This window comes from Mirounga leonina, unplaced genomic scaffold, assembly GCF_011800145.1.
Source record: "Mirounga leonina isolate KUSES-001 unplaced genomic scaffold, KU_Mleo_1.0 Mir_268, whole genome shotgun sequence".
In the NCBI taxonomy this organism is placed as follows: domain Eukaryota; kingdom Metazoa; phylum Chordata; class Mammalia; order Carnivora; family Phocidae; genus Mirounga; species Mirounga leonina.
In genome coordinates this window covers 8,433,034-8,459,934 of record NW_023270649.1, presented here as the reverse complement: position 1 = coordinate 8,459,934, position 26,901 = coordinate 8,433,034, and the positions used below count along the sequence as shown (strand labels likewise).

At 40.9% G+C, this 26,901-nt stretch overlaps 1 long non-coding RNA gene across 1 annotated transcript in view; it reads right to left on the bottom strand.

Annotated features, from left to right (window-relative positions):
- LOC118026708 overlaps positions 1-26,901 on the bottom strand; it is a 59,891-nt gene that overhangs the window by 15,227 nt on the left and 17,763 nt on the right. The window lies entirely within an intron of this gene.

Genomic DNA, 26,901 nt, shown 5'->3' with positions numbered 1-26,901 from the left:
TTACTCATTATGAGAATTCGTCTCCTAAAAATGTCACAAATAGCTGTTCTTCCGACTTTTCTATCTCTACCACCCTCAATTTAAATAATGATTAACTTTATGAAACTACTCGTAACAATGAATTATAAAGCCTCGTTCACATTTTTCTGTACAGGAACAAACATTCACTAGAGAAAAATCCATTTTACTACCCAGGGAAACACTCACATTTTACTATAAACAGAAATTAAGAATGCCAACAAAATCAAAGCATGGGATGGTCAATGGAAAATGTCCATTAAACTCTTCAATTTTGGAATGTGTCTTTGTTCTTAGGGGATCAGCAGATGAGTGGAAGTCTTCAGGAGTAAATGTGGCATCGATTCTCTACAATATTCCCAGAGCAACAGAAGAATGATAGGATGGTTTTGCATATAAAGACAATAGGCCTGGTTGCTTTTGCATTTGTTAAATAACCCCTCAGTCACTCAGGAAGAAACGCACGCTTTCCCTAAAGGATACCAAGAGCTCTCAATTGTCCAGTTGTGCATGCAAATCAAAACCGCGGGCCACTTTCCCCTTCCCTTCGACTTACCCTGTTCACAGTCTGGGCTGATTCCTGTGGGCTCGCGCGTCCCCTAGCTGGCTTCCTCTGTCCTCCACCCTCTGCTGTGTCTGACCACCCACTTAGTGCTACCAATCCAGTGCCCTTCAAGGGCCTTCAGTCCTTACCCAGGGTCCTCTCTTTTCCCTCCCTCATTCCTCCATTCCTGTTAACTTTCTGAGCAGTCTTTGTTTATTTATGGCACATACTCTCAGTAGAAGTTATTTTCACAGACTCATGCGATGTGTGCCACTTGCCAAGGCCGCAGGATGTGTGGGAATCCAGTTTTCCCTCCCTCTGCCTCTGCCTGGCAGCCTATTGTCTCCTCCTGTTAGCACCTGCAGCAAAGTCACAGCCCAAACTTGTGACAGCACCGGGAGATCCAAGGCAACCGACGGCAAGGTCCTAAACATAGAATTATTTCAATGCAAGACCAAGCAGAACCCAAAGCTGAGTAACAGGCGAACAAGGCGCAAGTCTTTATTAGTGCTAAATTGACTCAAAGTAATTTCTGGCTGTCATAAAAGTTCTTTCACAAATTACACAAAGAAGGGGCACTGTAAAATAAGACATTGTATGGTCATACAATAATTCCTGATAAAATGTATTGAAAGGTTACCGAGGGAAGAAAATAATGGAGAAAAGAATTTTTTTTTTTTTAAGATTTTATTTATTTATTTGACAGAGAGAGACACAGCGAGAGAGGGAACACAAGCAGGGGGAGTGGGAGAGGGAGAAGCAGGCTTCCCGCAGAGCAGGGAGCCCGACGCGGGGCTCGATCCCAGGACCCTGGGATCATGACCTGAGCCAAAGGCAGATGCTTAACGACTGAGCCACCCAGGCGCCCCGAGAAAAGAACTTCTAAGCTGTCTTTGTCAAACACTTAACACATCAGTTCTAAGTCAGAAGCACTGAACTAGAGGCAAAAATGAGTGTTATTATGTAATAATAATAGTTTACGATTGAACTATGGAACAATCTGTGTCACTATTTTTGTAATAAGTCAAAAATTTTAAGTGACTCCCCACTACCAACATCCAGGGGAACCTAGAGGGGGTCCTATAGACCTCTATAATCGCCACCAGTTCCACCAAAGTCTCTTCAAATATCCACGTGATCTAAAAAAAGCAGTGTGCCTGCCATACAAACACATCTTTGAGACAATCTCCCAAGTCATACACCTCCAACCAGGTTGCTACCCTAAGCACTTCAAGTTAGTCCTTGTGCTTCATCTAAGCAGAAGACAAGATTAAATATATGAGAATTTTGTTAATAGAAATGCCTACGCAAAGGGAAATATCAGATGGGGTGAGGCAAGGTTAAGAGCGATGACAGACCCCCGATTACTCGGTGGAAGCATCCTAGACCCCCTTAACATCTAAGGACGGTTCAGCAAACCTGTCTGGGAGTTCTTGAGCCAAGGTCAACCAACAAAGAGTTTGCCTCCTGAAACAGCATGCTGTAGTATCCCCCCTCGGTCACTGCTGGGGAGCAGCCCATGGGAGGCAAGAGCCACAGTGGATCCCAGAGGGCAGAGGCTGGGGCCCTGGGACAACTGCTCCCCTGGTATAGGAGGCCTATGAGGTGAATTCTCAGGGACAACACACCACTAACTACAGAGAAATTCAAAAGTTTATATCTGCAATAAATCTTGAGCTTGGCATCCAAATTTTCCCTGATCTCCACCTAACCCATGTGTAACCTTAGTTTCTGGCACTTCCTCTTTTGACACTTTTACATTAGTCTAAGTAACCCTTTGGTCCCCATAGGAGCCCCAAAGGGTGACCAAAATGCTTTCCCTCATACTATTCCCTCCTCACTTTCCTCAGCTCAAACCCTCTTTTCAAGCTCCTACCTACTCTGCTGTAAGGTCATTCTGAAACGCCAATCCAACATTAAGACCAAATTCAAAACTCTTGCCCACCCCCATCTGCTCAACCCCTACCCTTGTAGAAAGCTTCCTTCTTGCCTTAGAACATCCAGAGAATTCTATTAAGCAATTTCTACTTGCTTTAGTTCTTATAAGTTCTATCTCCATAGCCAACCCCAGGAAGGAATGCAAACATTTCAAGTGTGTATTACTGTACTATTTTGCGAACAGCGCGTTGAAAAAAACAAACGAACTAATGAAAGACAGATTCTGGCCCGGTGCATATCTATTGACCCAGGACTAAAAATAAAGCTGAAAGAACTTCTTTATTTCTTATTTTCTTATTTTCATGTTTGTGTTGTTTTAAAAAAAAAACATTTATAAGATAAACAGGAGAGGCGCCTGGGTGGCTCCGTCAGTTAAGCGTCTGCCTTCGGCTCAGGTCATGATCCCGGGGTCCTGGGATCGAGTCCTGCATCGGGCTCCCCGCTCGGCGGGGAGCCTGCTTCTTCCTCTCCCTCTGCCTGCAGCTTCTCCTGTTTGTGCTCTCTCTCTCTCTGTGTGTCAAATAAATGAATAAAATCTTAAAAAAAAAAAAAGATAAACAGGAACTATCAAACCCAAACTAATCTTGATTCTCAAATGCAATGCAAAAACCCCCATTGACCTGGGAAAGAACATCATCACTGCTGCAGTCATAGAGAATCCACTCAGTATAATTAGCTGACATAGGAAACTGACCCAATAAATGAATATTCTGCAAGAGATTTAAATACAAAATCCTATTAAATTAAACTAGGAGGCCATTAAACTGAGAGAAGGCTCTAATGCTGTGGAGGCCTACAAAAGCAAACCAAAATCTAAGCCTCTAAAGGCCTCAAAGTTACAAAATCAAAATGCTAAGGACAACCAATCACAAACAGCCAACTAGGCTTGGAGTGATAGCCAATCGATAATTTCCCTACTTTGCTTCCATGTTTTCTCTATGAAACTCTCTCCCCCAGTTCCTGTGAGGGGAGCGCTCCTAACCACTTCCAGTTTGGCACTGCCCAATTTAAATTGATTTTTGTTCAAATAAACTCCAAAAAATTTTAATATGGGATGCCTGGGTGGCGCAGTCAGTTAAGCGTCTGCCTTCGGTTTGGGTCATGATTCTAGAGTCCTGGGATCGAGCCCCGCATCAGGCTCCCTGCTCAGCAGTGTGCCTGCTTCTCCCTTTGCATGCCGCTCCCCCTGCTTGTGCTCTCTCTCTCTCTGACAAAATTAATAAAATCTTTATAAAAAATAAAATAAAATAAAAATAAAAAAATTTAGGGGCACCTGGGTGGCTCAGTCATTACGTGTCTGCCTTCGGCTCAGGTCATGATCCCAGGGTCCTGGGATCGAGCCCCACATCCGGCTCCCTGCTCAGCGGGAAGCCTGCTTCTCCCTCTTCCACTCCCCCTGCTTGTGTTCCCTCTCTCGCTATCTCTCTCTGTCAAATAAATAAATAAATAAAATCTTAAAAAAAAAATTAATATGCCTCAGTCTTTTAACAGTTCCAGAGCAATGAGAAACCAAACTTAGGTACCTGCTGAGCCCCTTGAGCTTGCTGCTTTTTTGCTGCCTGTGGAGATGGTAGGCAAATCCTACTTGCTTCCTGGATCCTAGTTCTGCAGCTTTTGCATTATGAGCTTTCGGACTTTATTTGAACATTTCTTATTCCAGACTGGTTCCAAAACTGTTGGAAATGGACTGGGTCTGACTTAAAAATTGGACTGGGTCTGGGGTCAGACTAGGTCTGACTTAAACTGAACCAGTGCCAATGTGAGGCCTCAGGTGAATAAACTTTTGTTTTAAGACTGAGCAAGTAGGTTAATCTTACCAAAGATAATCTTCAATTACAGTGGCTTCAGTGGGGAACTTTTAAACATTTTAGATAATCTTATCAATTTACTAGGTGCCCTAGAGAAAAAGGGGTCTCAGCCAGACACTGACTACAAAGGGTAGAGAGAAAGTTATTTTTCCTCCTCTACAGTCTCTGGTGGCCAGGATAAGACCTGCTGGGACACCCCTGCTCACTCTGGAGCATGCAGAAAGAAGGCATCCTGGGAAAACTGGCAGAGGCCAGCAAAGGGTAACAATTCTTACCAAAATCAGCTCTCCCAGACCTCTGTCTGTTCCCTGGAGAGAAGGAGGTAGATTTCACATTTTGCCTTCCTTTCCAAATTCGGATTGGCAAAAAAAAACAAAAAAACATTGGTTATCCATCCTTTCTCTCCTAAGGAGAGCGATAGCCTTCTTTTTCGTCTCATTTTGCATCCTGAGAACTTGGCTTGGCAACCGTCAGACTGGGGGCCCCAAAAAGATAGCTGAACAGAAATGTGTGTTGCGCCCTATCCATGGCTAGATAAGCCTGGGCAGAAATGTGGATTGCATTCCATTTGCGGCTAGGGTCCTACCAACTGTTAAAATTACCCAGTAATTCTGGCTCTCAGGGGAATTGTCCAAGTCTTCTTTCTATTGGTTATATTTGGGAGTGGCTCTGGATTTTGGGAAGACAGAATCTTTTGCACCTCTTTCAGAAGCCCTCTTGGCTCCATGGGGTTGTTCAATACTACCAGGAATATTTACTGTTTGCCCCAGCTGAAATCTGACAAGATACTCAAAAGGATTTTTTTTCTTTCAAGTAGTTCCAAGGCCATAAATTGGTCAAACTGGCAGCTGATACACAAAACCTGATAGGAACTTGTTTGTTTGTTTTTTTTAAGAGAGGGAGAGAGAGGACACATGTGTGACTGGGGGAGGTCAGGGCGGGGGAGAGAGAGAGAGAGAGAATCTTAAGCATTTTTAAGCAATCTTAAGGTGTGGATCCCAATACGGGGACTCCATCTCACGACCCTGAGGTCATGTCCTGAGCAGAAACCAAGAGTCAGACATTTAACTGACTGAGCCACCCAGGTACCCCAAAGATTTTTTTAAAGTAATCTCTACACCCAAAATGGGGCTTGAACTTACAACCCTGAGATTAAGAGTCCCATGCTCTACCAAATGAGTCATCTAGGCACCCCAAAATTTATCTGTATTTTTATTTTTTTTTTAAAGATTTTATTTATTATTTGACAGAGAGAATGAGAGAGAGAGAGCACATGAGAGGGGGGAAGGTCAGAGGGAGAAGCAGACTCCCTGCCGAGCAGGGAGCCCAATGCGGGACTCGATCCCGGGACTCCGGGATCATGACCTGAGCCGAAGGCAGTCGCTCAACCAACTGAGCCACCCAGGAGCCCTATCTGTATTTTTAATTGAAGCATAGTTGATACATAATATTATATTAGTTTCAGGTATACAGCATAATGATTTGACAATTACTAACATTATGAAATGCTCACCACAAGAAGTGTAGTTACCATCTGTCACTATACAAAAGTATTACAGTATTGTTGACTATATTCCCTATGACTTATTTATTTTATAACTGGAAGCTTCGTAATTTGGAAGCTCCTAATCCCATTCACCTATTCTGCCTGATTCCCTTCCCTGTCCCTTGCCAACCACCAGTTTGTTCTCTATATTCATGAATCTGTTTCTATTTTTGATTCACTATTATTTATTTATTTGTTTTGTTTTTTTAGATTCCACATATAAGGGATATCATATGGTATTTGTCTTTCTCTGACATTTCACGTAGCATAATACCTCCTAGGTCTATCCATGTTGTCACAAATGGCAAGATTTTATTCTTTTTTATGGCTGACTAATGTTCCATTGTATATATATACCACATCTTCTTTATCCATCTTTTTTTTTTTTAAGTTTTTTTTTTAAAGTAACCTCTACACCCAATGTGGGGCTGAAACTTACATCCTCGAGACCAAGAGTCACATGCTCTACTGACTAAGCCAGCCAGGTATTCCTATTCATCTTTTGATGGACACTTCGGTTGCTTCCATACCTTGGCTATTATAATTAATGCTGCAAAAAACATAGAGATGTATGTATCTCTTCAAATTAGTGTTTTAATTTTCTTTTGGTAAATACCCAGAAGTGGAATTACTGGACCATATCGTATTTCTATTTTCAGTTTTTTGTGGAAACTTCATATTGTTTTCCAGGCTGGCTGCACCAATTTACATTCCCAGCAACAGAGAAGAGGGTTCTCTATTCTCCACATCCTTGCCAACATTTGTTATTTCTTGCCTTTTCGATACTAGCCATTCTGACTGGTGTGAGGTGATATCTCATTGTGGTTTTGATTTGCATTTCCCTGATGACTAGTGAAGTTGAGCATCTTTGTATGTGTCTGTTGGTCTCATGCCTAAATTTTTGTTTAAGATTTATTTATTTATTTTAGAAAGAGAGAGAGCACTGTGGCGGGGAGGGGCAAAGGGAGAGGGAAAGAGAGAATCTTAAGCAGACTCCCCGCTAAGTGCAGAGCCCAGATCAGGGCTTGAGCTCATGACCCTACGATTATGACCTGAGCCAAAATCAAGAGTCAGACACTTAACCAACCAAGCCACCGAGGTGCCTCTAAAAATGAAAGCGATAAGATTTTTGTGTCTGTATGTCTATGTATGTATATTATAGATGTGTGATATTTTTCTACCTCCAGATAATATCATCAAAATTAATTTGTAAAGACCTCTATTTAATGAGCTTAAAGACAAAAAAGTATTTACATAAATCAGTATACTCTCAGAAATATAGGAACTAACCCGAATGGTTTTCAAGTTCACGTGATCTAGAATAATTTTCGGTAAATAAAAGCTAGTTTAAGTGTGTTGGTTTAATTAAAATAGGCATGTCTTTAGAGTTACCAGCATTAAATATAATACTTTTATTCTACCTAGGTTTACTAAAAGTGAAATAAGCTCGTGTTATCTCTGTTACAGAACATGTCAACAAGAATAATGCTAAGCTGCTTAATGCCTTATAAAATTTTCATAAGTAATTTAAACATAATTGTTAAGAACAAGTAAATTAAATATATGTAAGGAAGATAGAGGTTTATAAATGCACTTTCAACAATAATTATGCCTAATGGTATATCTATTTAAAGATAGTTTCCAAAATCCAAGGGGTGGGAGGATAGGCAAAATAGCTGAAGGGGATTAAAAGGTATAAATATCCAATTATAAAATAAGTCACAGGGATGAAAAGTACAGAATAGGAAATATAGCCAATAATATTGTAATAACTTCGTATGGCAACAGATGGTAACTATACTTGTGATCATTTCATAATGTTTTTAATTGTTGAATCACTGTTATACACCTGAAACTAATTTCTTTGAGAGACCGTGCATGCACGTGCAGACGCACACAAGTGGGGTGGAGGGGCAGAGGGAGAAGAAGCAGCAGGCTCTCCACTGAGCAGGGAGCCCGACGTGGGGCTCAATCCCAGGACCCCGAGATTATGACCTGAGCCAAAGGCAGATGCTTAACTGACTGAGCCACCCAGGGACCCCTGAAACTAATATTATATGCCAACTATAATTAAAAATAAAAATGAAAAAGATAATGTGAACAACACATCTATACAGTATATTAAGAAAACCTAAAAAATAAAATGAAGAACTCAAGCCATTTTTACACTATGAATTGTGGCACTGAATCCTGTTATGTGTTTTATGTATATATTTTCATTTGCCAAAAATCATCTGTTCTATTATTTACATGATGAAAAAGAAATATTTTTAAGATATGAACCAAATATAAAATTATATATATATTAATAATATGTGTATTCTTGGCAATTGTATATGTATGTTTGTATATATATGTATTTGTGTGTGTCCATATAATAGTACATATTTCTTTCTCTTTATTTATTTTTTAAGTAATCTCTACACCCAACATGGGGCTCGAACTCATGACCCTGAGATCAAGACTTGGATGCTCTACCCACCGAGCCAGACAGGTACCCCTAATAGTACATATTTCATAGGGTCAATATGAAGATTAAATATAAAGTGCTTGGAACAGAAAAAACACTATATCGACTTTGTTAATATTATGATTATCAATGAGTTATACGTTTTGGGGGGTCAAAAAAGATAGTTTTCAAAATCTTTCTTTTAAAGATTTACTCATTTATTTATTTATTTGAGAGCGAGAGTGTGGGACACTTGGGTGGCTCAGTCGGTTAAGCATCTCCCTTCAGCTCAGGTCATGATCTCGGGGTCCTGGGATCGAGCCCCATGTAGGGCTCTCCGCTCGGTGGCAAGTCTGCCTCTCCCTCTCCCTCTGTGATCTCACTTTCACTCTCTCTGAAATAAATAAATCTTTCAAAAAAGAGACAGGGAGAGAGAGTGCGAGCGGGGCAGGGGGTGCAGGGGCAGAGGGAAAGGGAGAAGGAGGAAGTGGACTCTTCCCGCTGAGCAGAGAGCCTTAGGCAGGGCTCATCTGAGATCCTGACCTGAGTAAAATCAAGAGGACCCTTAACCAACTAAGCCACCCAGGTACCCTTCAAAATCTTTTTAGTAACTGGAAACCTGAAAGTTATCCTGAGATAAGTTAAATGATGGCTATTCACTGACTATCTCAATCATTCCGAATATGATAAAATACTAAAACCTTAATTACTGAAGACAGGTTTATCCACTTTTGGCTTTCTTTTACAGAGGAACTAAAGATATTTGGCTCTATTCGTAAACCTCTTTTGTGCCACACTGAAAATTTTACTATGAGGAAGCATATACTTCTAGAAATTGTGAAATGTATTTATAAATTTCCCAATCCACAGAACGCTAGTGTAACCGCCAGTCCACATTGCTTACTTCTTAGTTTTCACTAGGAACAAAGGATTCTAAGGGTTAAGAATTCTAATCAACATATCTAATTAAAACTACCTAGGAGGGGCGCCTGGCTGTCTCAGTCAGAGAAGCATGTGACTCTTGATCTCGGGGGTCGTGAGTTCAAGCCCCACACGGGGTGTAGAGATTCCCTGAATAAATAAAACTTCAAAAAAACCTACTTAGAAATAATAAGGGTAAAAGGAAACTACTGTATACTCCTGAAACCAGTATTACACTATATGTTAACTAACTACAATGTAAATAAAAAATTGATACAAAAAACAAAAAAAGAAAGAAAGGAAACTACTGTGTATCTATAACCTGAACTGGATCCTGAATTCTCCTAGTTGCCTCAAACGTCTGGCTACAACTCTCCAGGCCAACGTTTCCAATCTTCTCCCACCCTTCTGACTTGGAGGCACTAAGAACAAAGGCTGCCCTTGAATGTCCCTGGAAGAAACCAAACCCGGTCCTTCTCACGGCCAACACCACAGCCCAACTTCAGGGACTTGAGCTTGGGGCCACTTCTCCCAATTAAAAGGGGCTCCTCCAGACTCTTGGAACTGCGCACCAGCTGGAGATGTAAAATTCAAGTTGACTGGGGAGGTTCCTCCTCAGAAGCAGATGGCATCTTGAGGTGGACGGCTCCCCCAAGATCACAGATCAAGATCTTCATCTCCAGTCCGAACCTTTATTCCTTGGCCTTGCCGCTACTTGCCTCTTCTCTCTGGTAACGCACAGGAAAATAACGCTCCTCCACTCGGGCAACCGTTGCTGAATCGACTGCTAAGGCCAGAGCCACGCAGCAAAGTCTCTAGACGCTCTTGCTAAGAACGTCTGGTTCCAGATCATAGAGCTGCTTCAGATTGCTTATGGGCTGAACAGGGAGGAGCCTGTGCCGTCGCAGACACCTCCGGCAGTACCTGGACCAACCCGTCTGGTCTCGCAGCAAATGCAATACATTAACCAACCAGCCCCTGGGCTACAACAGGTTGATGTCCCTTCTTTGATGTATTTGATACCAATTGCTTTGGCTCATGGGGGCCCTGGCTGAGGAGTATACTTCAGTCTCTTGGTATTATCCTTATACTAAGTCATCGTTTTAGTCCTCTGGTATGCTATTTTCTCTTAAAGGTCTTAAGTGCACGTTCACAGCCCTCAGCAGCACCTCAGATGGTCTCACTGGAGAGACTTGGGGAAACAGAAACAAGATGAACGGCAAAAACATTTCTTCCACGGATCTGACGTCATAACCTGTGAGCTTCACAATGAGACAAGAGCAACTTAACTCTGATGGTGACTGAGTGCGGCACAAATACCAAGGCGCCTGGCTGGCTCAGTCAGTGGAGCACGCAGCTCCTGATCTTGTGGGTTCAAGCCCCACGTTGCACATAGAGTTTACTTAAAAAAAAAAATAAAGGTAGGGCGCCTGGGTGGCTCAGTTGGTTGGGCGACTGCCTTCGGCTCAGGTCATGATCCTGGAGTCCCGCGATCGAGTCCCGCATCCGGCTCCCTGCTCGGCAGGGAGTCTGCTTCTCCCTCTGACCCTCCTCCCTCTCATTCTCTCTGTCTCAAATAAATAAATAAAATCTTTAAAAAAAAAAAAAAAGTAAAGAAGAAAAGAATGCCACTAATACCCAGATGTGTTCTGTCTGTCATGTATGAGAGGATGACCAAAGGGGGAACTGTTAAATTAATAAAGAGGTCATGAGACTGAGGAGCCTGTAGGGCAGCCTATATAAGCAAACCCAAATCTAAGCCTGTAAATGCCTCAAGGGTATGAAATCAAAACGCTATGGATCACCAATCCCAAATAACCCACTAGGCTTTGAGGTACAGCCATTCAATAATTTTCTTACTTTGCTTCCTCTTTTGCTCTATAGAAGTCTCTCCCCAAGCTCCTGTTGGTGAAAGGCTCCTAACCACTTAAGGTTTGGTACTGCCTAATTCCAATTGGTGTTTGTTCAAAGTCTTAAAATATGCTTCAGTTTCTCTTTTTTTTTTTTTTAAAGATTTTATTTATTTATTTGACAGAGAGAATGAGAGAGAGAGCACATGAGAGGGGGGAGGGTCAGAGGGAGAAGCAGACTCCCCGCCGAGCAGGGAGCCCGATGCGGGACTCGATCCAGGGACTCCAGGATCATGACCTGAGCTGAAGGCAGTCGCTTAACCAACTGAGCCACCCAGGCGCCCCTCAGTTTCTCTTTTAACAGCCTTAATAAAACCTCTTCAGCTATCTATGTCCTTTTTATCACTCTATCACTTACGTTAGATCTCAGTGTCGATCTTCTGTTGGAGCTTTTGGCTCTTGTTCACCTTTGTGCCAAATACATCCACAATTAATACAAAGAAATAAAATCAATAAATGCCTTGAAGTTGCTTAAGAGTCTCAAAGCAAAGATTTACCTGCTATTTTATTTTTTAAAAATTAAATCCTCTGAGAAAGTATGTCAGTTGAATTCAAGAGTCTTAGACTAAAAAGAAAATCTCCAAATTAACTACTCTTATGTAAATAGAGAACCTTGTACACTTTTCAATAAAACAAAAATCAGTAGCAAATGAAGATTGATCAATCAATCTTTATCTCCAAGGACAACCTGGAATTTGAGCTTTACAGAAAGCCCTTTAAAACTCAGCCCATGTTACCTGAAACAACAAACCATGTATTCCTAACTTGGTTTAGGGAAAATCCAACTGACTTATAAAATTTTTATCTCTTTCATGAGTTCATTTATAATCAGATTTCAAGAACCTCGAAAGATGCTTCCAAGGCAGAAACATTTTCTCCAAGACAATTCGTGTCTTCTAAATATCATTAAAGTATGATTGTCACAGAGCCCTTGGGGAGCTGACACACAGAGGGAAAAGAACACATCACTAATAGCTAGTCAAGTACCAACTGGCTCTAAGTTGCCAACTCCCTTTCCTGGAAAAACCAAGTATATCTGAGCAAAGAGAACATTGATGATTATCAGGAGACATCCTCTGGCATCAATATGCTGCTCGGCAAGGGATGAATCAGGATTCCAAATGCCACCTGAGTCACGGAGCGGTTCAAGCACAGAGTCCAGATACACCTTGGAAGAAGCTGAACTTCAGGCCAACATCCCATAGAAAATCCTCAATAAAAAGTTCTTCTTACCTCTCAGTCTCAAAAAGGTGATTAACCTGAGGAATAGTAACCACATATAATAAGTTTGCATAGAATAGCCAGCCAAGGACTATAGCAATGCATTCTTAGAAAACTGTAAATTGAGAAACTATTATTTCCAAAATCTATGCCTATTGTCATAGATTTCAAGTGCTCTGGCAAATGTGTTCTTAATTTTATATTGTCCCAAGAAGCATCCTTGCTGCATTTAATTGCTCATTTGACTCATTTGAGTCAACAACAATTCTTGGAAGTTTGCAACACACAAGGCAAAAGTTAAGCAGAGTTAAGAGAACTGACAGTCCAAATCCTCAAATATAAAGACCAGAAAAAGCACACCCAACGATAGGAATATATCCCCCAGGAAGGAGAAGGACACGGGCGGAGCGAAAATATCAGGAAAGAGCAAGGAGCCTTTCATGTGAAATGGCAGCAGAAGCTAGCCTAAACTCCAGGGGAAACCAGTTAATGTAACAAGGGACAGATGTAGGGTGGTAAATAACTCCAAAAGCAAAACTCTTAAAATACGTGGAGAAAACAATTTCAGTAATTCTTTTTTTTAAAGATTTTATTTATTTATTTGACAGAGAAAGACACAGCGAGAGAGGGAACACAAACGGGGAGTGGGAGAGGGAGAAGCAGACTCCCCGCCGAGCAGGGAGCCCGATGCGGGACTCGATCCAGGGACTCCAGGATCATGACCTGAGCAGAAGGCAGTCGCCTAACCAACTGAGCCACCCAGGCGCCCAATTTCAGTAATTCTTTACTGACCTTCAACCTCAACATTATTTCTAAAGTAGTGATAAATTGAATAACAAAGCAATCTTAACTATTTAGCTTCTAAAACACAAAAAGGCAAGAACTCAAAGTCTTAGAAAGAGGCCTTCTGTACTTTATGCAAAATGGAGGAATTCTGTTGTCCTAACGTGGACTTTATTTTTTTTAATTACCCTAGAAAATGTCCACCTCATCTTAAGATTCTATCTCGGGCACCTGGGTGGCTCAGTTGGTTAAGCGACTGCCTTCGGCTCAGGTCATGATCCTGGAGTCCCAGGATCAAGTCCCGCATCAGGCTCCCTGCTCAGCAGGGAGTCTGCTTCTCCCTCTGACCCTCCTCCCTCTCATGCTCCCTGTCTCTCATTCTCTCTCTCGCAAATAAATTAAAAAAAAAAAAAAAAAGATTCTATCTCAAAATGATCAATTCTAAGTTTGAAAGAACAAAAGCAAGTATATTTTGCAAAACTTTTATCACGTGAAAACCTGAAATTTTTTTTTTAAAGATTTTATTTATTTATTTGAGAGAGAGCATGAGAGAGCGCATGGGTGGGGGGAAGAGGCAGAGGGAGAAGCAGTCTCCCCACTGAGCAGGGAGCCCGATGCAGTGCTCAATCCCAGGCCCCTGGGATCATGACCTGAGCCAAAGGCAGACACTTAACTGACTGAGCCATCCAGGCACCCCTTGAAATTTCTTTTTAACACTGCATGACAAAGCCTTAAAACACTGCATAATGCTATGCTTTGCCTCTTTGTGCTTCCTACTTTTAGTTATTATCAACTTCATACTGCAGAGAATAAAAATTGATATCCTGGATAATTATGTCCTTGTCTGCAAGTATAGTTCTTCCCATGTACAGTAAATGAATAATTTTTTAATTAAATAAATGTCAAATAGCTCAGTTCAAGCGTGGGAATGGCCTTACTAAGCCTCTATTATGGACACAAATGTTGAAGTCAACATGGTAAGGAAAAAAATAGTATCTTCACACCTTGACTTGTTTATTAAAACCAGGGACAGGAAAAAATAAATTATTTTGACAGCTACATTTTTAAGGATTTCTGCAAGTATAATATTTGCTTTCTTAATAATTTGCATCATAAATATGCATCTCCTTGTTAAGTTTACCTTAGGAGAATAGGAAGAAGCCTCATTTACACAACGGTATCATAAACTGATTCAAAGTACATTTCACAGGATACTTTATAGTCAGCATCAACTTCTTCTGTAAGAGTTTTCATAGTAAGCATTCTTTTAAAGTACACATGAAACATTCTACAGGATAGACTATAGACTGGGGCACAAAAAAAGTCACGATAAATTTGAAAAGTCTAAAGTCATACAAACTGTGCTATCACCATAGACTCTGAGAAAGTGGAGTATGGTCCATTTTACTGATGAAGCCTGGTGCTTCCTTCTTTCCTGCTCATACATAATTAATTCCCAAGTAGAAGGTATGACTATGTGGCCCAGATGACACAAAAGGGCCAAACAGGAATATCCCAATCCCCACCTCACCCATCATCCATTTTTCAGACCAGTGGGCTGGTCTCTTATTGTCAGCTAATATGCAGTGAAGAAGGGAATCTTGCCACTGGACCAAAACAACTCTTTTCTTAGTCATACCAGATGAAAGGATCTCATTAGCTTCCTTGTGATAAAGAACTAGAAGTTGAGAGCAGAACCTTACTGTATATCTGTTAAATTGTTTTTTTTTTAATATACATTTATACCCGTTACTATAGGTAAACTATATATAATTTGCATTCCAAGGTGTGAGTTTGGCCATTTTCAAAAATTTCTATTGTCATCATACCTAAGCTAAAGCCAAGTACTTCCCCAAATCCTTTGTTAACAAAATCCATAAGAAGAGTTCAAGATTTAAACATTTATTTTTTTAGTTCTTTGTATCCAGAATACATAAAGAACTCATGTAACACAATAAAAACACAAGCCAATTTTAAAAACGAGTAAAAGCCATAAATAGTCATTTCACCAAGAAAGGCACACAAATAAATAATAGGCACATGAAAGGATGTACATCATTAGTGATTCGGAAAAACTAGAACACTTATATACTGCTGGTAAGGATATAAAATGGTACAGCCACTTTGTAAAACAGTTTGGCAGTTTCTTTAAAAATTAAATTTATCATACAAACCAGCATGTCTACTCCCAGGAATCTACCCAAGAGAAATGAAAGCATATGTCCACACAACACTTGTATGTGAATGTTCATAGCAGCATTCTTTGTAATAGTCAAAAAGTAAAAATAACCTAAATGTCCATCAACTGGTAACTCTATAAACACAATACGATACATCCATACAATAGAATGTTGCTCAGCAATAAAAACAAACTACTGATACAGGCTACAACATGGACGAAGCTCAAAAAATTATGCTAAGTAAAAGAAGCGAGATGCAAAAGACTACTATACGAGTCCATGTATATGAAATTTCAGAAAGGCAACTCTATTCTAGGGATAGAAAGCAGATCAGTGTTTGCCTGGGCCTGGTAGGGATGGGGGTGGGGGCACAGGGCTGGGAATTGTCTACGAATGGGCTCAAGGAAAATTTTGAGGGCAGTGGGAAAATCCTAAATCAAGATTGTGATAATGGTTATATAACTCCATAAATATACTAAAAATTAAAAAAGAAAAACCGGTGGGTTGATTTAATCCAAAATCTTTATTCTACAAATAAGAAAACTGCCTTTTAAGCCCATAAAAAATGTCTGAATATCCTTCTAGTACCTGTGCTTTGTATCTCGTATTTGAACTCTGATATTGCTTTCTAAGTGTCTTCATGTTGAGGGTCCTATTCCCATGAGATAAAGTAAATATAGGGCAGGAATTTGTGTTAAATTCTTGATGAGTTAATTTGGACTGAACTTACTTGGTTTAAATTTGTAGGAATAAGCGTGGTGAGACTGAGCCATTCTCCTGAATCAGATCGAACATAGTGGCTTTTCTACTCCTTAATTACTCAGCTTGCACTGTTCAAAATTCCCCAAACATACACAGGAATACTCATATCCAGGGACAAATAAAAAGTAGCCTCTAGGATAAAAACAAGAAACAAAAACAAACCACAAACTGTCGTGTCATTGTGGATTAATAGTCATTTCTCCTTTTCATCATTAGCAGTATGGAGAGTTCTACATGTAAAATGAGGGGACATGCCAGATGAGCTCTACGAGCCCTTCCAGTTCTAACATAAATCATGACCCCCTGTTATTCCTATTATTTATCATTTCTACCCATTATCACCTATTTCTGTAGTAGGTGAGCATAAATCTATTTTTGTCACACTATTCTTTTACCAAGAATAAATCCTTAGGAAAGTTAGTTTTTTTTTTTTTCAAATCCAGAATAGAAGAAACAAAATCTCAGCTTTTTAAAAACTGAATCCAGGAACATTTCAAAATAGCTTTCTCAAAATCCAACATCGACATAAAGGTTTGAGATTCCTAACGTAAAGCATTAACCGGTAGGACTTTTTTTTTTTTTTTAATGAGAAAGAAATGTATTGAAATACAACTCTTTTTTTTCCCCCCCAGTTTAGAAATGAACTCAAAGAGGGGCACGTGGGTGGCTCAGTCGGTTAAGCACCTGCCTTCAGATCAGGGCATGATCCCGGGATCCTGGGATGGAGCCCCCAGTCCTCCGGTTCCCTGCTCAGTGAGGAGCCTGCTTCTCCGTCTGCCTCTGCCCCTCCCCTACCACCGCCCCCCCACCCCCGCTCTCTCTCTCTAATAAATAAAATCTTTTTTAAAAAAATGAATTCAAAGATAAACTAAAATATAATTCATAGTCAGAAATATAATTTATCATCAGAAACATATATTCAGTCCAACATGGCCATGGGCAGGCAGGATGCTTAAACTCTGCCCAGAAAGGCTGTAAGAAAAGTGATTTATTATTTTAAGGATTAAATTTAGGAATTGTTAGGCTCATATCCTTTTATTTGATATTTCCTAGCACTAAGGAGTGAGTAGGACAATGGAAAAATGGAAAAGTGGCTGTCTCTGGGGAATGGAATGGGGCCTATTATTGAAAACTGGATGTGGATTTTGATTTTTCACTTTGCTTTTTTGAACTGTCAGACATTTTTGTCATGAACATATACTTCTTTTATATTTCAAAACCTAATAAAAATTATTCAAGAACAACACACAGCTTTTTCATTTTCTCATATGTATGTCCCTTGAAAGAAAGGAGGGCCATAGCAATAATGAACTTTAAAAAGCCTAATTTCGGGGCACCTGGGTGGCTCAGTTGTTAAGCGTCTGCCTTTGGCTCAGGTCATGATCCCAGGGTCCTGGGATCGAGCCCCGCATTGGGCTCCCTGCTCCGCGGGAAGCCTGCTTCTCTCTCTCTCTCACTCCCCCGCTTGTGTTCCCCCTCTCGCTGTGTCTCTCTCTTTCAAATAAATAAATAAAATCTTTAAAAAAAAAAAAAGCCTAATTTCAAATTCCATAGCACTCCAGGTATATATTTGTCTTAAGCTTTCACCAGAGCATAATGGTTGGGTTTCTCTGTCTCCTCCCTAAATAGTGAGCAACTCTCTCTCTCAAATAAATAAAATCTTTTGGGGGGGGGCACCTGGGTGGCTCAGTTGTTTAAGCGTCTGCCTAAATAGTGAGCAACTTTATAATTGGTTCTCAGTCTCATTGATTACTTTCTCTCTGATGCCTAACACATTGCTATTCGTTGTTCAATAAATGTTCATTAAGCAAAACTAAACCACTGAAGTTTTGCCCTCTTACTCCCATCTTTGTGATCTTTAATGAGTCAGCTTCCTACCTTCAAAATAGGAATGATAGAACTACCTCACAGGGATGTTAATTAAATGACACAATATATAGAAGCACTTAGCACAGTGCCTGGTATGTGGTAGTCTCCACTCCCCTCACCTCTTCTTTTAAGATAAGTTTCTTCTCAGTGGGAAAGAGTAGTAACTTTCCCAAGATAAAAAAAAAAATCAGCAGCCCTTTTTCTGACTTTTAAATGCCACTTTAAAGGCCGCAAAGATGGGCCAGCTAAAATATTAGCCTTGGTATGTGTTTCAGGAATCCTAAGACCACCCATAAGTTCAGTGATTTGCTAGAAGGACTCACAGGATTCAGAAGCAGTTGCTCTCAGGGGTATAGTTGATTTCCCTTGATATCACCAAGGGGGAAGGACCCGGCAGGAGGAATCTAGAAGAATCCATGCCCATATTTCCTGCTCTCTCCCTAGCAGCAGAAAGGAATGTGTTCCTCTAGCAAGGACATGCAGCAACACGTGCGTGGTGTTCTGCCCCGCGAAGTCTTCCTGAATGCTCAGAGTTTAGGGTTTTCTTGGGGGTTTGTCACATCGGCGTAATGACCTGCCACATCTGCCAAACTGCCAGATCCCCAGAAGTAAGCAGGTGCTTAGTGCCCCAGATGGGCAAAACAACCTATCACTCAGAGAAGGTTTCAAAGGCAGAGTTCCCAGGCGCCAGCCAAGGACCCACCTTGTAAAAAGGCCTCTTAAAGATAGCAGCCTCAGGCTTCCTGCACCCATGGCAAGTGAGAAACTGGGAAAGGAGGACACAAGTTGCAGGAAAGAAGAGTAGTAAGAACTGGGGAAAGCAAAGAAAGGACAAAAGAGTGGAAAATAAAGAGAGAAAAGGAAGTCAAGGGAAGACAAAGGAAGAAGCCAGGAAAAGGAAGAGGGAGGGCAGGAAGAAGAGGAAATCATTGCTGGGCTGACCCAACCTGGCTTCTTCCTCGGGCCCCCTGACCCTCTAGCTCCAGGCTCAAGGCTGCTCCTCCCACGGCCCCACCTCACACTCCACTGCCTAGGATGCCACAGTGCTGCCCTGTACATGCCTACTTTCATCTCCTCTGTTTATATATGTGTATCTGTGCCCTTTGTCCTGCCGGTTTGGTGTAATCTGGCTGCTTTGATAAGGAGACAGAAGGATAAGGGAGGGAAAACCCGACAGTGATGAGATTAAATAGGAAAAGGCATTTGAGCTAAATGGAACAAGAGGACAATAACAGGCTCCCAGAGCTCCTCTGAACTTTGAAAGAAATACAGAGTCCTCTTGGCTTTAGAAGACAAGAAACAGTGGAAAACTATCATGGCAGAATGGACTCTTTTCAATGTACAGTTGACCCTTGAACAACGTGGGCATCAGGGGTGCCGACCTCCCCATGCAGTTGAAACTCTGTGGATAACTTCTGACTCTCCCCAAAACTTCACTACTAATAGCCTGCTGTTGACCCGAAGCCTTACCAATAATATATTGATGAACACGTAGTTTTGTACAGTATATACATTATAAACTGTATTCTTACAGTAAAGTGAGCTAAAAAAATGTTAAGAAAATCCTAAGGAAAATACATTTACAGTACTGTACTTTGAAATATCCACATACAAGTGGACCCATGCAGCTCAAACTAGTGTTGTTCAAGGGTCAACTGTACTTTTAAATTACAGTGGCCTCCTTGACTTCTGAGAGGTCATTGGTTACTTCTCCCACTTAAATATCTAGAGCAAGTTGTTTTGTGTTTTTTTTTTCAAAGTTAAAAGATACTAGGGTTTTATTTTTCTAACCCTCCTTTTTTTTGGACTTTCTGAGTTCATAAAAAAGAGAAGAAGATAAGCGAGCTATTTCTTGCCCTAGTGCTTTTGTAATTGAAAAATATAACAGATCCTTTTCTCCTTTTCTCACATTTTGTATTTTAAAAATTGCTGTCAGACTAAGGCTTTGCCAAGTTTCAACCCCAAGTGAAATCTTATCAAGAAAACTGAAAGATATATAAAAAGCAGATGGATTATAGGTATAATCATATAGCCTACACACGTTATGGTTTTTTAAACAAGTTCATCTCTCTTGTGTTAAGGTGTATAATGTTAATTATATTTATGTACTGAAATATATGTCCTTTTATGATTCCATTTTCATATTATCAGGAAGGTTTTAGTTTTGTAAAAAATATATATGTATTCATCTGGATAAAGGCAGATATCCTAGGTAAGAGAAGAAATTAGAAAAAACATGATACCTTTCCATCTTCAGTTACCTAGAAGTCTACTACATGGACAAAGGAGAAGATATTTTGACAACTCCTGAGGATGGAGGTTGAACAAATAGAAGACAACTTTCATTAGGCACATTAAACTCACTTAAGGAAAAACTTGATATCTGATATCAGTTAGTCCCTTCTAGAAACAGAATGGCTACTTCATTTGTAATTGTCAAGTGAGGGGCATTGTCACTGAGAGAGCTCAAGACTGGAATGCTGGTATTAGTGAGATTCTGAGAAATCAGTGGAGAGCCAATGGAAGGACTGGACAGAAGAGTGAACACAGAGATTCCCACAGAGGCCAAAGACAAAGATGGGCTACCAAGAATGAATTGGGAGACTGGGAACCTTATTGACATGGGGCAGATTCCAAAAGCCTTGTGAGATGAGTCAGGTGGCCAACCATAACTAAAGAGGTATGAAGTTGAAGTTTAGCACAAGCATAGAAGGGAATTCCAACTGGATAGAGAGAAAGGGGAATTGAGCCCCAAGAGAAAACTTAAGGGTCAGCAAAGAGAGATCAGGTTAGGCTAGCCTATGTGGAGGTAACAAATCAACCCTGGAATCTCAGTGGTTTAACACAACAAAGTTTATTTCTTGCTCAAAATACATGTTCCAAAGCAGGTAGGTAGGGAACTCGGTTTCACACAGTTATTCTGAGGTCTGAGCTCACAGAGGTCTGATGCTTTATAGCTGCTTTATCTGTATCACAGAGGCTCCAAGTTCTCTGAATATAAGAAACAGGAAAAGGCAGGAGCACGCAGACTCTTAAGTGACTCAGAACTACAGTGAGGCTCCTCTTCTCATATTCCCATTGGTCAGAGCTCAGTCACATGCCCCAACCCAACTATGAGGGAGGCTAGGAAATGTAGGGGAGGAAACGGCTATTCAGTGAGCTCACTTGCCAGAGGCTGCATCGCCCAGATAAAACCCTTTCCAGGCAGAGATGCTATAGACATTCTTTATCTCAGCATACTACCCTATAAGGACTTCCTTGCCCGGCCATTAAATAAGTTCTGAATTTCTGACACGGTGGGTTACCACTGTTCAAGCATTCAAACAGAAGCTGGGGAAGGGCCAAAGGCCAAAACATGTGGGCAAGGATGTGGAGCAACAGGAACTCTCTCATTCATTGCTGGTGGGACTGCAAAACGGTACAGCCACTTTGGAAGACCGTTTGGCAGTCTCTCACAGAATTATAAATACTCTTACCATATGATCCAGCAATTGCACTCCTTGGTATTTACCCAAATGAACTGAAAACTTATGTCCATACAAAAACCTGCACAGAGATGTTTATAGCAGCTTTATTTAAAATTGCCAAAGTTGGAAGCAACCAAGATGTCCTTCTGTAGGTGAATGGATAAACAAACAGTGGTACATCCGGACAATGGAATATTATTCAGCACTAAACAGAAATGAGCTATCAAGCCATAAACAGCCATGGAGGAACCTTTGACACATATTAGTAAGTGAAAGAAGTCAATCTGAAAAGGCCACATACCATATGATTCCAACTATATGACATTCTAGAAAAGGCAAAACTATAAAGACAGTAAAAAGATCATGGTTGACAGGGGCTGGGGGGGGAGGGATGAATAGGCAGAGTATAGAGGATTTTTAGGATGATGTAACTATTCCATACGACACTAGAGTGGTGGACATATGTCATTATATATTTGTCAAAACCTGTGGAGTGTGTGCAACACCACAAGTGAACCCTAATGTAAACTAGCGTTTGGGTGATAATGACGTGTCACTGTAGGTTCATAAACTAACAAATGCACCACTCTAGTGAGGCATATTGATAGTGGGTGAGGCTGTGCAAGTGTGCGGAGGGTATAGGGGAATTCTCTGTGCTTTCCCCTCAATTTTGCTGTGAACCTAAAAGCCTCTAAAAAAATAACGTTTATTCATTTTTAAAAGTAGGGATGTTCCTCTTCAATAAGGCAGTAGAAGGGATGTATTTATTTGGTACAAAGTGAATCAGATGACCTCTTAAAGTCCCTTCCAACCCTGAGGTTCCCTGATTTCTATGCTCTGTTTGGTGTTGAGAGACCACTGACTTCTTAGGACAAGAAGGGATTTGAAAGGTCATCCAATGGACGAATTCTTTTCTCTGCGGCAGGACTGCTGAAAGGTCATCTAGTCTATGCTGGAAGATCTTCAGAGAATGGAAATTTGGTGCCTCCTTGATTAACTCTTTCAACACCTCCTTGAATCACCTTGTCTGAGAGTCATCCTTACATTGAGCCAATCTGTGTCTCCATAATTCCCACCCTTTAGGTTTATCAGTGGGAATCAGAAAGATAGCAGTAAGTGTCCAGAGGCAAATCTAATATCTATTCAACAGAAATCCCACCAAAAAATTGAAGCCCTTGCCTTATAGGTAGGCTTTGCAGGAAAATGAGGCAGGGATCAGAGACAACCAGACAGCAAGCCAGACTCAGAGTGACCTTGAGGTCCTGAAGGACAGAGGCAGGGGCTCAGTTTAGGTGCTTGTGAGGTTATCGTAGGGCCATAGGCAAATTTGGGCAAAGAGCACAATCATTTGTTTTGGGGAGGGTCAGCATCCTACTGATGAATACTGAGTTTATTTCAACTAAACATTCTTATACCATACCTTGACCAAAAGGTTCTTTGAAATTGATTATAGACAGAAGGATCTATCTAAGAAGTTCACAAGCTTATTTAGGAAATAGAATTGTGCCAAATCAAGTGGATACTGCTCATTCCTTATTTTGCTTGGTATTCCTTAGAAATCCAACACTACCAAATACTCTTTCTTTGACACTTTCCTCTTCCTTGGCTTGACCTTCTTTGCCTTGGGCCTATTTTCTCTCAACCTCCTTCACTGGATTCTCTCTCCTTGCTTCTAATAGTGGTAGTTTTACCAAAGCCCAATCCCCCGCCTTCTTAATAAGACACCTTTACTGGGCCATCTATCCACTCCCACGGCTGTATCTACACTTTTATGTTGACGAATCCCAAATGTGATTCTCCCCAAGAGCCTCTCTCCTGCACTCCCAATTTACCTCTACCTAAACAGGGCACAGGGACTCCCCTGTTCATGCATTTCCAACTTGGCACCATATTCACCTAGTCTCCAAATCTGGGAAACCAGAAGTCATCCTGTACTCTTCCTTCTCCATGAACTTCCATAATCCAGGCATGAAGCCCCATCAACTCTATCTCCAGGCAGCTCTAAAATCTGCCTCTTCCTTCCATCCTCATCACAAACGACATGGTTCATAATCTCTCATTTGGACTGTTGTAACATCCAGCTTTAACTTTTACATATGCTTCATTCATTATACTATATTATAGTTTAAGGCTTTTTTTTTTAACGATTTTTAAAGTTTATTTAAGCAATCCCTACACCCAACATGGGGCTTGAACTCACGACCCTGAGATCAAGAGCTGCATGCTCTACTGACTGAGCCAGCCAGGCACCCGTGAACAACAAATTTCTTAACTTGAACTTACCCTGTTCCAGTCTAGCTCCCCACAAGCCACTAACTGGAACTATTACAGGTATTTGGTCATCTAGTAGTTGCCACAGTATCTCTACATAGTATGCTTTATGTCACAATTTCTTGGTTTATCAAAATGAAATTTCTATTAATTTTCTGCTACTCTAGATGAGGTTTAACCTATCTCTCTCACCCCCAAATTTCCAGTAGCCCTTCTTCCCAAAATTCTGAATTTACAACCCAAATATAAGGCAAGATTTTTCCTCAAAATTACCTCATCATTAATAAACTCCTAACAAAATAAAATAAAGTCCTCATTAAGATTTTCATATTACAGGCAGTAGGCAGTCTCCCAATGACTTAATTTTGGACAACAAAGTGCTATTTGAGGAAGACACATTAACCTGAAATGACCTCAATCAAACTCAGCTTGAATGCTTATAGAGGTCACTTGACAGGATGGGGGAAGGTAAATAAATTTACACATATTGAGTCACCATTTCTGGAGAAATGACTTCAAACTGCAGCTCTCAGTGCCACTGCATACAAGCCTTTTTTAAAAATCAGTTTATGGGCGCCTGAGTGGCTCAGTTGGTTAAGCGACTGCCTTCGGCTCAGGTCATGATCCTGGAGTCCCGGGATCAAGTTCCGCATCGGTCTCCCTGCTCAGCAGGGAGTCTGCTTCTCCCTCTGACCCTCCTCCCTCTCATGCTCTCTGTCTCTCATTCTCTCTGTCTCAAATAAATAAATAAAATCTTAAAAAAAAAAAATCAGTTTATTACAATACATTAAATACGTATGTTGTGGAGCTTACAGCAAAATAATGGGCATATGTGAATCATGGTAAAATTTCTAATGGCAGCACTGGGCTCAGAATAAAAAAGCGCTACAATCAAACAACTTCGTGGAAGTGAATATGGCACTGTCTTCAACTGGCTCTTGATGAAAGAGAAATGAATGTCAATGTGTATGTGCGGAGTTTGAAAAAAGTTATATTATGAAATGTGAGAGTGAAAAAGAGCAGTTTTGTATAACTATATTTTATATAACATGAGATTTAAAACATGTAGATATAATTAAAGTTCAAGTTAGGGGCAGCTGGGTGGCCCAGATGGTTAAGCATCTGCCTTTGGCTCAGGTCATGATTCCGGGGTCCTGGGATCGGGTCCTGCATCGGGCTCCCTGCTCAGCAGGGAGTCTGCTTCTCCCTCTCCTTCTGCCCCTCCCCCTTTCTTGTGCGCTCTCTCTCTCTCTCTGAAATAAATAAAATCTTTTTAAAAAGTAATTAAAGTTCAAGTTAAATATTATAGGTAGACATTTAGCTATTTCAACTCTCTCCCTAAATATTGTATATTCAAGTTGAAAAAAAGAGATGTTGTTTTCAACTCTCATTTGGGAAAGGGATGTTTTCACTCATATTCGGGGTCCACTTATACTTGGGCATATATTCCAATTATATCTCCAGATCAAGACCTCCACTGGTCAATACTGCTAGTAAGTAAATACACTTCTGTTTCTCTATTTCATGTTCCCTCCACCATAGGCACTGTCTCTTGGTTCTTCATTCTATAAAGGGAAGCAGTAATCCTCTCTCCTGTTTCTCTACTGCTCCTTCCCTGTCCCTACCAGCCTGATTCTGTAACAAAACTCATCAGTGCTTTGTCCAACAAGGGTCGCAAACTATCAGCCCCTGAGTGAACGATGACTGAATGTTTTTTGTTTAATTTAAATAGAAATTTCTAAGTTAAATTAGCTTCTCAGTATTTTAAACTGAGAAATTTCACCTGTAAGTGAAGTACTCTTTTCTTATTTCTTTTGTGCTTCATTCTTTTGCCTTCTCAGTTTCATGACCTTCACCCTAACATGTTCCATCATCCAGCTGCCTGGAGAGAGACCGGAATTCATTAAAGAAAAAATCTGAAGAGAAAACCCAAGGAAATATTAATCTCCAGGTCTTTAAAACCAGGCTTATAAAGCAGGACACTGATCCTCCAAAACTAGCTTATTGCTTGAGACAGGATTTTCTCAATTACTTTATGTCCCTCTTAAGTTGGCCAAGGAACAGGCTTTGAGGACCCAGCCTCACAGATTCTTACAGTAGCCTGACAGTAGCTAATCCATCTCTCCCAGCCGGACACATGCTATGGCAGTCCGAGGATGTTACACATAGGCTCACTCTACAGCCTGGTTTGACCTGTACGGTCCCAGTTTACACATGCTGTCCCTTCAGCCCCTCCAGGTAGTATCTCCTTTCAGCTCTCAAATGTGTTCCAGGTCACATGATATATTTTATGGGTCATCCTCGTTATGATAGAAGCTAAGGGGCAGCCCTCTGTGATGGTTAATTTTATGTATCAACTTACCAGGCCACACAGTGGTCACATATTTGGTCAAACACTATTCTCAGTATTTCTGTGAGGGTGTTTTTGAGTGAGATTAAAACTGAAATTGGTGCACTAAGTAAAGCAGACTGCCCTCCCTAACTTGGCTAGGCCTTGTCCAATCACTTGAAGGCTGAAATAGAACAAAAAGGGCTGACCCTTTCCCAAGTAATGAGAACTCCTCCTGCCTAATAGCTTTCAAACTGGTACACTGGCTTTTTCCCGCCTTGGGATTCTAACTGAAACGTTGGCTCTTCCTGGGTCTTGAGCCTGCTGGCCTTCAGACTGGAACTACACTACTGGCTCTCCTGATTCTCAGTCCTTTGGATTCAGACTTGAACTATACCATTGTCTCTCCTGGATCCCCAGCCTGCCAAGTCACCCTACAGATCTTGGGACTCATCAGCCTCCATAATTGCATGAGACAATTCCTTCTAGTAAACATCTTTATACACACACACACACACACACACACACACACACACACACCCTATTGGTTCTGTTTTCCTTAAGAACCCTACCTATTACACCCTCCTGTCTTCTGATCTGAGGAGCTCTGAGAAAGAGAAAGAAGCAGGAGAGCAAAGTAGAGAGTTGGGTCTCCTGATTTCTTTTCTTTAGCTTGTGCCTGGCAAAGGAGAGACATCATGGACAAATGCGGGTGAATACAGAAAATCTGGAACTCTGAGATGAAGCTCTCATACCATTCTGCAGTGCAATCATATACCTTGCCCGACAACCAAGTCATGCAGGGGGAGACCCTGAAATTCAGCTTGCTCAGGGTATCCTGGTTTCCCACTATGCAAAATAGCTGAGTTTTCCAGATGTAGAATT